This window comes from Elgaria multicarinata, chromosome 13 (genome assembly GCF_023053635.1).
Source record: "Elgaria multicarinata webbii isolate HBS135686 ecotype San Diego chromosome 13, rElgMul1.1.pri, whole genome shotgun sequence".
Taxonomy (NCBI): domain Eukaryota; kingdom Metazoa; phylum Chordata; class Lepidosauria; order Squamata; family Anguidae; genus Elgaria; species Elgaria multicarinata.
In genome coordinates, this window is record NC_086183.1 from 7,262,377 (window position 1) to 7,276,073 (window position 13,697).

General features: G+C 43.8%; 1 long non-coding RNA gene across 1 annotated transcript in view; it reads left to right on the plus strand.

Annotated features, from left to right (window-relative positions):
- The window catches only part of LOC134408470 (uncharacterized), a 133,524-nt gene that overhangs the window by 96,607 nt on the left and 23,220 nt on the right, over positions 1-13,697 (plus strand). Inside the window, exon 2 of the long non-coding RNA XR_010026099.1 lies at positions 9,784-9,914. This is a non-coding gene — a long non-coding RNA (uncharacterized LOC134408470). The remainder of the gene's footprint in view (positions 1-9,783; positions 9,915-13,697) is intronic.

A 13,697-nucleotide genomic window follows, 5' to 3' on the forward strand; every position in this document is an offset into this window, starting at 1 on the left:
ACGTTGTGGCTTTCTGAGCAATTACATAAGAACTCCTTTGACAGATCGGAACTGACTTGATCAAAGTAGTGTACAATTATGTTAGCTCCTCTCCAAGCCAAGTTATTTTTTAATGTATTTATAAAATGTGTGAGTCACTTATCTATTAAACAAACAAGTCTGAAGTGGCTACAGTTCATAACAAAGAAAAGAGATTGCTCAGATTCCAAAAACTTCCTCGGAGGATCAGCTAGATACTATTTTTACTCACCATTAGGTGAGTGGCTAGTTCCATTCCCTCTAAGCAACTAGGAAACATTTCCTAAAGGATTTGATTTAAATCTGCATCCTTAAAATGTAAACATAACATAAAAAGGAGAGTTGTCTTCCATACAATTTCCTCTTCTTTCCAACATCCTTTCACAAATTTTAACACATTTACTCTCTTGCCACCATTTCTGGCTTTCTTGTGTCAAACTGGACATTAAATTTATACCTGTTTAGATTCTAACCCAAGAGCTCAGGTTAGACTTTTAAAACAACCAACCCAGTTGCACCAAGCTGAAATACTTGTTAAAATGTAAAGTATTGCTTTGTGTATGTGTGCACATACGTGTGGATACTCACGCACGCAATTTAGGGCAGGGCTGCTTAATATAGTACCCACTGAAAGCCAACTCAAGCAAAGACATCTCAAAGCACCTTCAGAAAATGCTCAGAGACAGACTTCAGTAAGCTTCTAGAGGAGCAGAACCCATATCTACACCAGAAATGCATATTGGTTTTATACTGCTTTAACTGTTGTGGCTTCCCTCCCCAAATCCTGGGAATTGGAGTTCCGTGAGGCTTCTCTGTTAAAGATGATAGCCCCTTTTCACAGAACTGCGGTTCCCAGGGTTCCTTGGGCCGAGGGAAAGGCTGTTTAAATAGTTAAGTGTGTAGTGCAGATATGCTCCCAAATCTTCCTCTCTCAGGGACCCTGTCCCCCCCCCCCCGGTTTAAGGAGCCTGGTGTGGGAGATGTGCACCAGTCGTTCCATGCATGTCTTCATATTAGAATCTCAGATGAGCAGAACTTGGGCTTAATTAATAGTGTGATATCAAAAACCTACCATACATTTTATGGGTCAGCCCTGGTCTGCTGCTTTAGGCCCCTGAAAATGAAGTGTGCTTGTTCTGAGTTGATTATAATGATTGCAATCCATCATCCACGTAAAACAAGCCTCCCGAATGTCCACAGAAAACTTGTGTTTAGAAGCGGGCAGCTGCCAGAATGGAGAGGGCTGTGTGTGTGTTTGGTGTGTGTGTGTGGGGAATTGTATTCCCTATAAGGAGGGAGTGAAAGAAGGCCTCTTGTGCCAGAATTAATAAAGATTGATGGCTGCTTCTATAGCTCCTTGAAGGAAATGTAGCCATTTCCTCCTGCATGCTCCAATTCAGATTGAATCTTTCATAAAGCATCTGCTGTTTAAACAGGGAGTTGGGGGAGTTGAGGTGTTTGGGGAGACCCAAGGATGGCCCACTCCAGAATAGGATTTAGGTCAAATGAATTGGGGAAAGGTGAAGCCTGTGTTCAGGTCCTAGATGCAGCTGCTTCCTGTTCTGTAACCACAGTCCTGCCCTGGAAGTGTGTTGGAGCACAGAAATCTAGTATATGTCCCAGACCCACTGCTTGGACATTATAAATAGAGGCAAACAGCATGCACTCCTATCATGCCTCAGATCTCCAGAGATCTCTGCACCCCAAGATCCTTTTAGCTTTCAGCTCACAGCTTGTTCTCTTCCAAAAATTCTTATTTTGCTCCTTCGCACATGTGCACACACATACATACACTTGTTATATCATCCTCTTCCCTTTTACTGGGGTGAGTAGGATATGTCACCTTTACTGGGGTGAGTAGAGCGCTCTCCCATTGAAAGCACTTGAGAGATCTCCAACTATTTCCTAACCATTAGTTTCTACTGAGAAAACATCTATTCAGCCACCTTGGGCTAAAGAATTACATTGACCTAGAAAAGGAAGATCACTTAGCAGCCATAACAATATGTTCACATATCTTTTGTCATTTCAACTGTGTGACCACATGAATTCAAAAAAGCTGTGTGGAACGATGCTTTGGGTGTATGCCATCTATATGCGCCCAAACCCGTAATGTGTGAAGCAGCCTTCATTAATCCCAGATCTCTTTCTTTTCCTCCTCTTCTTCATAAGGCCATTAATGATCCAAACAGAGGAGAAACAGAACATAAAGGAGCCATACGCCACAATTGTTGCAAGCTGTTCTGGAAATCCTTGGTCAAGAGCAGGATACCAAATAAATTGTAATAAATAAATAACATAAAAATAAAGCTCTTGTCCTTCAACGTACATAGAATCTGGCCCAATTCTGATGTAACATTTGGGGCTCATTGGTTCACTTTTTGAAGTAGTGCCACTTATGTGCACATGTTGGAATGTCAGTTCAGAAAAAATCAATTATCTGTGTATTTTTTTCAGAACCCTATCTGTATCCGAGCCTAATTGGAATCTAGAGTTTTGCTTAGGAAAAGTTGCGTGGATAAACAATTCCAGTGTTTTCATATGGAATTGCTTTAAAAAAACCAATTCCATTACTTTTGGGGGAAACCCACAGCAGTTCCTGCTTTTACAAATATAAAATATTGGCCTTCTGGATCAAACCTGTGGTCCATGTTACTCTGCATTCTGTCCTTTGAGGGTGGCAGTCACTTTTTTTATTACATTCTTAGTCTACCTTTCTTCCATCACGGAGCTGAAGGCAATGTAAGTAGGTGGTCTACCATCCAAGCGTTGACCCAGATCTACTAAGCCTCTGCAAGATTACTGCATCATGTGCTTTTAGAATATGTCCTGGGACCAAATCATATGTTCTGAATGTTTTGCAAGCAGGAATGTGATGACAGTGTCTATCCCATGTGATCAGTTCCAGCTTATGTTAGTTGTGAGAGATATCCTCTCTCTCTCAATATGGATAGGGATTCCTCCATGCAGTATGCAACTCACAGTGGCTACAGATAGTATTGGGAACTAACACCAAGACAGACTCCTTAAATATCATTTTGACATTCAACAGGAGCACCTGGTTAGGGAACTGACTAGCACTTTCCCACTCCACAGGATGTACTGGGCTTGGTCTCTGTGTCTGTTGCCTAGTTGCTGTGTGTGATGCCGGCCAAAGCCACTGAAACCTTAATGTACTGATGCATTTTCTGGAATTTTTTGATTTAAACATTGTTGATGGTTTGTGTTTGAAAGTGCCATGAGAAATGGAAATGTTTGGGAAATGGAGTTTCTGAAACCGAGCTGCTCTCCAGATCACTCAGGGAGGGAGAAGAAGCACAAGTAACTGGCACCTTCTCTTTTAGCATTGCAACGTTCAGAGTAGGAGCTTGTGTATCTAGATGGTTTACATCTTCCTTCTAACATCTAAAACAACCTGTCTGGAATAACGACCATTCACTCCTATTGGGGTGGAGCCAAACAACCCAGGGAAGACCTTTGGGTTGTTGATCATGATGTCTCATCCAGGTATTATGGGTTGTTGGGGGAGAGACAACCTAGAGTTGTAACCCATGTTTTGTTCTTGGGTTACAACTCTATTCCAACAACCCACATTCATGGCTTCGAGCATCATGATAAACATTTTAGGAATGGATCATCTCTAGATAGTTTAGTTCATTGGAAGGTGGCGGGAGCCAGCTTCCTCGCTGGCTCTCACTCATTCATGACCAGCCATGGGTAGTTCTGACATGTGAACCATAAATCATAATTTATATAAAATTACATAAAATTATAGTTAAAACATCAGTTATTTTTGTGGCTGTAATGGTAGCCGTGCAAATATAAAGTAGCTTTGCAAATAATTCTACAAATATTGTTGGTCCTCCCAAAAGTCTTCCAAACCCTTGTGCTTTTGTTAATCCCTTGTGGCACACCAATGGCCTGGAAGGAAGAGAACAAAAAGAATCAAATGCCTCAGATGGTGGTGGACTCTTTCTTTGGATCTTTTAAAGCAGAGGCTAGATGCCAGGGGGCTAGACTAGATTATCTTTGCCATCTCGGCCTACTCTATGGTTGTAACTGTCTCTCAATTGGTTCCTTGTCTGCTCACCTGGGGAGGCTACGTTCTTTATCACAGGTGACCAGGCTTGTGAATAGCCACTTGCTACCTTCTGCCTTATGAAGTTATTATATCCAACTAACAATACAGGGAGCTATGTTTTCTGAAATGCCCTTTAAAGCTTTAGGACTGCATAAAAATCTTTACTGTTGAAGTCATTGAAATAACCCAGAGAAATAGTTTCTAACGAATAGGTTCACATCCACCTATTTTTGTTTCACCAGTCAGACCTCATAATCTATCTCCATCCCAAACTCCCCAACTACTTTCTTTTTCAGTTTCTGCATGGCTGGTGTTGAGTCCAAATAGTTACCCCTGCCTAAGCAAACACACATACCTACAGTATAGTCCCACACCCTTCACTGATTTGAATTTTTCTTTTGAATGCCCTGTTTAAACAAGCTGTCCATTCTCTCCAGCCTTCTGTTGCAATTGCTGAGCCCCCATGGAACAAATATATCAACATCTCAAAATAATTTGCGTTGACGTGAGCAGAAATCCTGCTTGCCCATCAGCTCTGAGATTAGGGCTCATAAATCAAAGGTGGCCCTTCGAACAAGCTCTTGGCTGTGCTGAGCCCCCAGAGAGTGAAAGTAAGAGAAGCTGAGATTGTGTCACTTGGGAAGAAGTCAGAACCACTTAGAGCTAAGACTGTGTAAATTGAGATCCCACCCACCCCCCTCCACGCACACACATGTATTTGAAGTGCAAACAAAGGAGGTACTTCAGTTTCAACTAGCTCATTGGACGCATTCTAGTTGAGGGAAGACTCCTAGGCCATTGGGTCTGTGTTTGCATGAGCTGGGATGCATTGTTGCATGCTGTCTGCTTCTTCCAGGATTTCTAGTTCTATATGCCGTTGTTTCAGTGAATTTTTTATCTGGGCATAGTTTAGTTTCCACCATCTTCCTTTTCCCCAACTCCTGCATCACTTCTATAAAAAAACTATCCAGTAAAGAACTGCATAGCTAATTCATTTTGCAGGAAGCAACTGTATTCCATAAATAACTGTCTGTGAGGGGCTCCCATTTTCTCTCCCCAGTGCAGACTTACTAGTGAACACAGTAGTTATACGGCTGGAAACTGATTTGCAATTAATTGCTGCTATTCAATGAGAGGTAACCGCATGGTAAAATGGTTCTTGGATTCTGTCGAGGTTGGTACTATTACTTAAGAAAGGAAGAAAGGGTTGAGAAAGGAAGGTGCAAGGCCTGCTAAGGAAGGAAGGAAGGAAGGAAGGAAATGGTGCTGTCACTCCATTTCCCCTCCAAGCACTGGCAACAGAGTAAAACATGAGTTCCATATCTTCAAAATACTAAGTCATTGTGGGTAAGATGATAACAACACTTAGTATTTTATTTATTTATTTATAGCATTTTTATACCACCCAATAGCCAAAGTGCTCTGGGCGGTTTACAAAAATTAAAACCATGAAAACCGGTCAAAATATAAAACAATATAAAAACACAACCAGGACAAAACCGATCAGCAATGCAGAAATTAATACAGATTTAAAACAGCAAAGTTAAAATTAAGTTGATAGACTCTTAAAATACTGAGAAAATAAAAAGTTCTTCAGAGCTTTATCACACCAGCGTTATACTGTGCAATCACTGCGAATTGCATGTAAAGGACTCAGAAGTTTTCCACCTTATAATCTGCTTTTATTGTGAAGTACTCCCATGCATCCTGCCTTAATTGTGCAGTAAAGCAAAAAAGATTCGCTGTATTTAACCCCTACTTTTTGAGCGTATCTTCCGAGCTGCCGCTGGGGTGCAGGAGCAGGATTTTAAACAAATGCTTACATCTGCATAAGATGTAAAGATAAAGACACCAAGATTGGCACAGTAATAGATATTTGGGAGAGCTTTAAGCATACCAAATTTGAATTGAACTGGGTCATCCTTTGATTTTTTAATGATTTTTTACATTTCCTCCCTTAAACTCACTTCCTGATATGCAAAGGATCACTGAAGCCCGGTAGCAAAAACAACAACGGCGAAAGCTTAGCGCTACGGGGATAATCCGAAGGAAGCAGGTACGTGGGATGAAGCTATAAAAGGGTATAATGTAGGTGCCAGGTGAACCTCTTTAGGGAGCTCATTCCACAGCCGGGGTGCTACAGCAGAGAAGGCCCTCCTCCTGGTAGTCACCAGAGGTGTATAGGGAGGAGTGTGATTCCTTGTATTGCCACTCAGACTGCACACTTAACTTCCACCCTTCATCTGCCAGATTCAGGGCTGATTCCAGGTTTTGGGGAGGCCTTAGATAAGATGCCCTCAGTTGGACCCATCTTTTGGGTGCAATTGTTGCTGCCCTGTCACTTGCCCTCTCCTTTTGGGCCGAAACTGTCCAGCCTCCCAGTGGGAGAAGACAAAGGATGCAGAGATTCATGCTGTTTCTCCTTGCTCCTGTCACTCCTCACTTTCGTAGAGGGGATCTACACATCGTACTGAAGGCGCTTGCGTGCGCCTCCAGTGCGCCCCGGAAACGATCGTGTAGATCCTGCCTGGTAAGAGACGGAGGAAGAGGCGGAGGTGGAGGTGGAGGCGGCTGGGGAATCCAGACGTGTCCTTGCCGCCGCCGCCGCCCACCTCCCCGCCGGCCTCCTGCTGCTGGGGAAAGAGCCACCCGGGTCGGAGAGCTTGGCGGAAGAAGCCGCCCCGCCTTCTTCCGCCGAGCTGTCCGACCCGGGTGGCTCTTTCCCCGGCAGCAGGAGGCCGGCAGGGAGGTGGGCGGCGGCGGTGGTGGCAAGGACACAGCTGGATTCCCCAGCCGCCTCTTCCTCCATCTCTTACCAGGCAGGATCTACACGATCGTTTCCGGGGCGCACTGGAGGCGCACGCAAGCGCCTTCAGTATGACGTGTAGATGCCCCCGTAGAGAAGACAGGGGAGAACAAGGACAGCAGCAGCCACAACAGTAGGCCCAGTGGACTTCAGGGGTTTCTAGGGGACCTTTTGCTGGAGTGTGGGACTCAGCAGATGCCCAGTGGTGCTTGTAAAGGAAACCACACTCAGCCAAACCGGCTGCCCACTGGATTTTGCACAAATCTTGGAATAAAGCACACAGCTCTCAATTTGAAAGGGTTAAGCCCAATCCTTTATTGAAATAGGAAGGGTAAGAGGCAAGCATTTACATCAGATTAGCTACTAAAATGGATACATAAACCCCGAACCCCATACCAGCAAACTAAAACCTTTGTTACAGAATATACTTCCTCGCAGCCAGGTGTCCTTCAGCTCAGGCACTGGCCTCAGATTTTGTAGACTTTTTAAGGCCCCTCGTTATTCTACTCCTCCCCCTCCCTCCGGAAGGGCCAGTTTCTCTTTTACAGTTGCAAATTGCCCCAAGGTCACTGCTCTCGCCTCAACGGAGCCAGGAGATGGCTTCCCGCCTACGGCCAGGTGGAGAGATAAGCGGTACTTCTGCAATTCTATTACAGACAATGAACAAGAATGAATTGCTAAAAACAGTAATTCTGAGTACACTTAACCCCTTCCTTACAGTGCTGACCCCAGATGCCCAGACAGGCAGCGAAAGTCCAATCTTTGGGCAGCGAAACTCCTGAAGTTCCGGGCAATCACAGCTTAAAGAAAGCACAACTCTGTCTTATGCAGAGATTAATTGATTTAGATCTCCAGTATTTGAGGGTTGACAAGTCCTGTTCCCCATCATCTCTATGTAACCCTCTAAAATGTGGAATTGTTATTGGTTCGGCTTTGAATACACTGACTGTTTCCAAATACAGGAGAGCATTCAGGCTCGCTCGTTTCAATGTGTTGCCCTCTGCACGATTCTGGACAATTCAATAAGTTCTGTGTCCTTGTGGAATGGGTGCTATAGAGCCTGTTGATCATGTACTTCAGTATTGTAATCTGTATAAAGACTGCAGAAAGAAACTGATTTTCCCGGGATGACCTTCTAAAGAGCTGGTGATGTTCTGTCTGAAGGATGATTCATCCTGTGTCACTGAGAAGGTTGCTAGGTTTCTGCTTATTTCAATGCAAACAAGGGAAACAATGATGTTGGTCCCATTTTAAAATTCATTGGTTTTATTTAATTACTCCTATTTGTATCATTGTTTGGTCAGTATGGGTCTGTGACTGTAATAAAGAATTCAGTTCAGTTCATCACGAAAAGAGAGGACACAAATGTGCATAGATTTATTTATTTAATTAATAGCTATAAATGCACATTTCAAAATTATTATTAGAAGTTAAACAGAAATACAGTAAATCTCACCGTAGTGTAAAAGTCTGTGACCAGGTGACCTGTGTGCCTCCAGTCTGCTCTCCAGGTGCTAACTGGTGATGGACAACAGTTCTTATGGGTCTTCATCTTTAAACTGGGATTGGGCAAGGCAACCCTTCAAATAGAGGACACTTTCAAACAGAGGACTGTCCTCTGTGAAAACAAAAAGAAAGAAAAGACATGTGGCCACCCTACTTACACCATATGCAAATCCCTTTGATTCAAGCTCCTATTCTACACCCAAATCCTATTCTACAGACACATCACGGTCTTGGTGCGTATAGAAAGGAAAATAAATGGTACTGCAGCTTGACATGCGCAGTGAGCATCATGCTTGTTCTATATTTCTCCGAGGGAACGTTTCCTTTCTTTCACCCACAGGATTGCTAGTGATCAGCGGCCGGGCAGAGGGGGGGTCTACTCAAAGCAGAAGCACAAACAACCATCATGGTTTGTTTCTGAGTAAATATGTATTGATGGAATCATTAAAAATACTCACAGAATACAGGAGATAAATATTCGCAGAGAACCAATGTGGTGAGGTAGTGACTGGTCTTGGACTACGATGGGGAGATCCAAGTTTAGTTCATTCGTCAATCAGCCATGAATTTCAGAGGGGTGGTTGTTTATCTCACCTACCTCACTGGATTGTTGTGAGAATAAGAGCTTCATCCCACGAATTATTCCCTACAGCTGTCGCTGTTGTTGTTGTTGTTGCTACCGGGCGGCTAGATCCTTTGCATTCCAGGAAATGGGTTTAAGGAGGGAAATGTAAAAAAATCATTAAAAAATCAACAGATGACCCAATCCGATTCAAATTTGGTATGGTTCTCCTTAATATCTATTACTGTGCCAATTTTGATGTCTTTATCTTTAAAGCTTACACAGATGTAAGCATTTGTTTAATTTTTCTTCAAATCCTTCTCCTGCGCCCCAGTGGCTGCTCGGAAAACAACAACAAACAACACTCAAAAACTAGTAGCAAAATACTGCACTTCATTTGGTTAAGAAGCGCAATTAAAGCAGGATGCCTGGGAGGACTTCACAATAAAAGCAGATTTATTAAGCAGATTTAAGCACAATAAAAGCAATAAAAGCTTGAAAACTTCGGAGTCCTTTGCACGCAATTCGCAGTGATTGCACAGTATAACGCTGGTGTGATAAAGCTCTAAGAGGAAGTTAGGAGAGAACCACGTATGCTGCCTTGAGCTCCTTGGAAGACAGATGGCATATAAATATAATAAATAAATGGACCACTGTTACTATTGTGCAGGATCCAGCAGGAACTCTTGTCTACAGGGAAAGTTTTGCAGAGCATTATTATTATTATTATTATTATTTATTTATATAGCACCATCAATGTACATGGTGCTGTACGTTTTACATCACAATATTTCTTTTGGTTTCTTCTAGGACTATGACTCTATGATCACTGTCTCCCGGCCTTTAGCAGATCTACGAAGGAAGCAATAGATATGCTGTAAAACTGGATTTCAGGTCTCTGCAAAACGTTTGCGCTTGGTCTTGCTGCACCAAGACTTCAGGTAAGACCATTTCCCTACCTTGCTTTTTATCAAGAAGGAGTTGTAGCTAAGTGCCCCAAGTTTAATTCAACAACCAGTCAAGAGTAGGCCAGCGTGCCCCAACTCCGATCATTCCCAGCCAGCAAGTCCAGTTCACAATGCTGGTGGGGGAAGATGGGAGCTGTAGTGCAAAATATTTGGAGGACATCATGTTTGAGAAGGGTGGAGTACACAAATCTGGGCTCGATGGACTGAAGGTTTGACTCTGTATTAGGCAGCTTCAGTTGTTCATAGCTCTAACCATTCTGGAAGTCTATGAGCTTTTCTACATAATGCTGTTTGTGGCTTTTTTAGACAACATTGTAACCCTCCAGTTTCGCTTCTGTTTTTAAAGAGCACTTTCAGCGAGTTTTTTCAGGGTAGGGAAAGAGTGGTATTATTTGTGAAAGCGAAAGGAAATGCTTTTTCCACTTGTGTATTTGCACTATTCTGCTGTACCACAGTGCCATCTACACCACAGTGCCGCCTACTCATGGTTATTCTTTACATGACATTGTGACTTTCCAGTTTCGCTTCTGTTTTTAAACAGGACTTTTGGCAAAAAAAAATTAGAGCAGAGAAAATGCAGTATTGTTTAAAGAAAGTAAAAAAAAAAATCACTTCTGTATTTGTGGATTACTGCTCAAAAACATCTAACTTTTGCCTTTAGTAAGCAGGCTTGGCTATTTTCTAAATTGTGGGGGCGGGGGGGGGGGGACACTAAAAGACTGATTTGACCAGACTTGAGGGTGGGACAAAATAATGTGTGAAAGAGCCTCGCTTAAAAAATAAATGGTCATCTGACTCCAGAGTGAGATAACTGATATTGAGAACATCACAAGAGCCCTTTTCGATCAGATAGGCCAAGGGACTATCTAGACCACCATCCTGTTTCCCACAGTGGCCAACCAGATGCTTCCAGGAGGGCCCTCCCCCCCCCACTGTTTATATACTGCTTTTAGAATGGTGAACAGATAAAATAGAATAAAACAGAATAAAAACACATTAAAATAGATTTTTAAAAGAAACAAAGTGCAAAATAAACTGCAGCTGGTCAAGGCTTCCTGGTACAACGGCGTTTTCAGGAGGCACCAGAAGGAATAGAAAGTTGGAGCCTGCCTGATCTCTGGAGGCAGGGAATTCCATAGGAGGGGGGCACCACACTGAAGGCTCTTCCCCTGGTGGACTCCAGTTGGACGATAGGTCCATGTGGAATCACCAGGAGCATGCCCTCAGATGACATCAGGGAGAAGACACTCTCTCAGGTATCCTGATCCCAAGTTGTTTAGGGCTTTATACACTGGTACACGAACCTTAAACCTGGCCTGGTAGCAAACAGGCAGCCAGTGCAGTTCTCTCAGCAAAGGAGTTACATGCCCGAAAGGAGCAGCTCCTGACAACAGCTGAGCTGCAGCATTCTGCACTAGCTCCAGCTTCCGGAGAAGCTTTAAGGGCAGCCCTACATAGAGTGTGTTACAGTAATCCAATCTTGAAGTTACCAGTTTCTGTAAAACCATGGCCAAGCTATCCCTGTCCAGGAGAGGCCATAGTTGGCAAACCAGCCGAAGCTGGTAAAAGGCACACCGAGCCGTGGCGTCCACTTGAGCCTCCAGCGACAGAGATGGATCTAAGAGTACTCCCCAAACTATGAACCTGATCTTTCAGAGGGAGCGCAACCCCATCCAGTTTGCTGGTATTCAGAGGCTGACTGTCTCTGAATTTGAATAATTATTTTCATAGTGGGATGCAGATATGAGGGAACACAGGCAGTGGACGGAGGCTATTTTTCACAGGCTCATGAGACTTAAAACAAATTATCAGTCCATTCCTGCAGATGTGCATGAAAGCTCTCCCGTACTCACTTGGCCCTGGAGGAACACCGAAGCGCTTACATCATGCAGTGAAGTTAGCTGCACCCAGAGGACTCTGTGTTCTAAACAATTAACTCACTAAGCCTTGCAGAGCACCATCAAAGACAAAATTGCTGCACTAAACACTGGTTGTGATGGATCGTTGCTTAGTGACCCGAGGCGTTGTGGGGAGAAGGGTGTCTATCCATGCAATATCCGGCAACTTGTCTAGAGCAAGCATCGGTGGTTTATTGTTTTTCATTATTAATATCTGACCTGTAAGCAATGGGATAAAGGCTGGAAAGGGAGAGAAGCTGCTGAATCCACTAAGATCATTACGAAGGCAGCACAGACATCTGGGTCATCATTCCAGCTGTGCCTTTTTGTGTGGCCGTTTCTGCTAACTTTGCATGCAGTAATTTTCCTAAAAAAAGGGGCGCTAGCCATTTGCTAGGACCCCCACTCAGAAAGTTTCACTGTTAAATGCAGCTTAGAAATTATTTTAGATGGATGGTTGGATGGATAGATAGATAGATAGAAAGATAGATGATAGATATCCAGGGTTCTCTCCTTCCTCTTGGGGGGGATCTACACTATTGCTTTTAAAGCGCTATAAAGCACTTTGAAAACATTTTGAAAACTGTATATGCAGTGTGTCCTGGGCTCCAACAGTTGTCAAAACTGTTATAAAGCGCTTTAAAGCTGTAGTGTAGATCCCCCCTTGGTCAGGAAAAGTAGCCAATGAGCCCCAACATCGATGGTGGGGCAGGACACAGTTCTAATGCTATAGTGCTCCGGGAGAGAGATTTTAGTTCCCTGTCCTTGTTATTAATTTGTATAGACAGCTGCTGTCCTGCCTTGGCTTGGAAGCAGGCCTGGCTTCAGCATGTGCCATCCTTGGGCTGGAGATGGGGCCCCAGCAAGGCCCACTACAAACACCTGCTCAGCCATTTGGGAGCTGCCATTTATGTTTCTCAGAATGCTCCCGGAGTAGAATTGCTTCAGCTAGGTTTGGAACATTCTGCAAAGTTAACATGGTGGCTCCGTTGGAACGCTGCCACTGCTACCACTGCTTGCTGCTGCCATCACCGCCACTAGCAATGCCATGAGGTAGGCCTGTCATTGTGGACCCAGCAGGGGGCATTTGCTGAGGGCACCTCCTCAAACAGGGAGTTGGTCCTTTCTGGAAGTGCTAGGCCTTGGATATGGGCAAGAGATGGCTGTGCTGTGGTAGGAAAGAAGCATTCTGCACAGGGTCTGGGGTGCTCTTGTTATTGCTTTCAGTTCTGAACCCAGTGTTTGAAATGTGATTGAGCCATTGCTCAAATTATGCCTTGTTCCCACCACAATTCTGTGCGTCACCAGTGTGTACTGTGCTACAGTGTACACAGAGTCTATTGAGCCCATATGATCACAGCAGCATCTGTGTGAACCTCATGAGGCTGGACTGTGCCAGTCCATATTCTATTTCGGAGTGGGTAACAACTTTGTGCAATGGCACTGCCAACATGTCTGTTCCTTGAGGGCTGCACCATAGTCAAAACACCAAGTCTCTATCCTAAGTGTATATTTATTGCCATAGAGAACCTAGGATCAAGGGCTCATTCACATGAGGCTAAAATCCCACTGCCTTACCAGGGCTTCTATTTCCGGATTCCTTGTGGGATTACAATTGCCTCCTTTACTTGTGTTCCCCCCCCCCCGGTGAGGAAGTTCTGTTTCAGTATACAACCACTAGATGGTGATGTCATATAGCTGAGATATAGCAAGATTCTGGAAATTCACTTGACATTTATCGCACTTCAAAACATGAGAAATTCTCTTACCGCGTTTTCCCTGTTGAGAATAATGCCGCTATGATGGCCAGAAAGCATGGGAGGGCCCCTGGATGTTGATGACGTCGTGTAAAGGACCC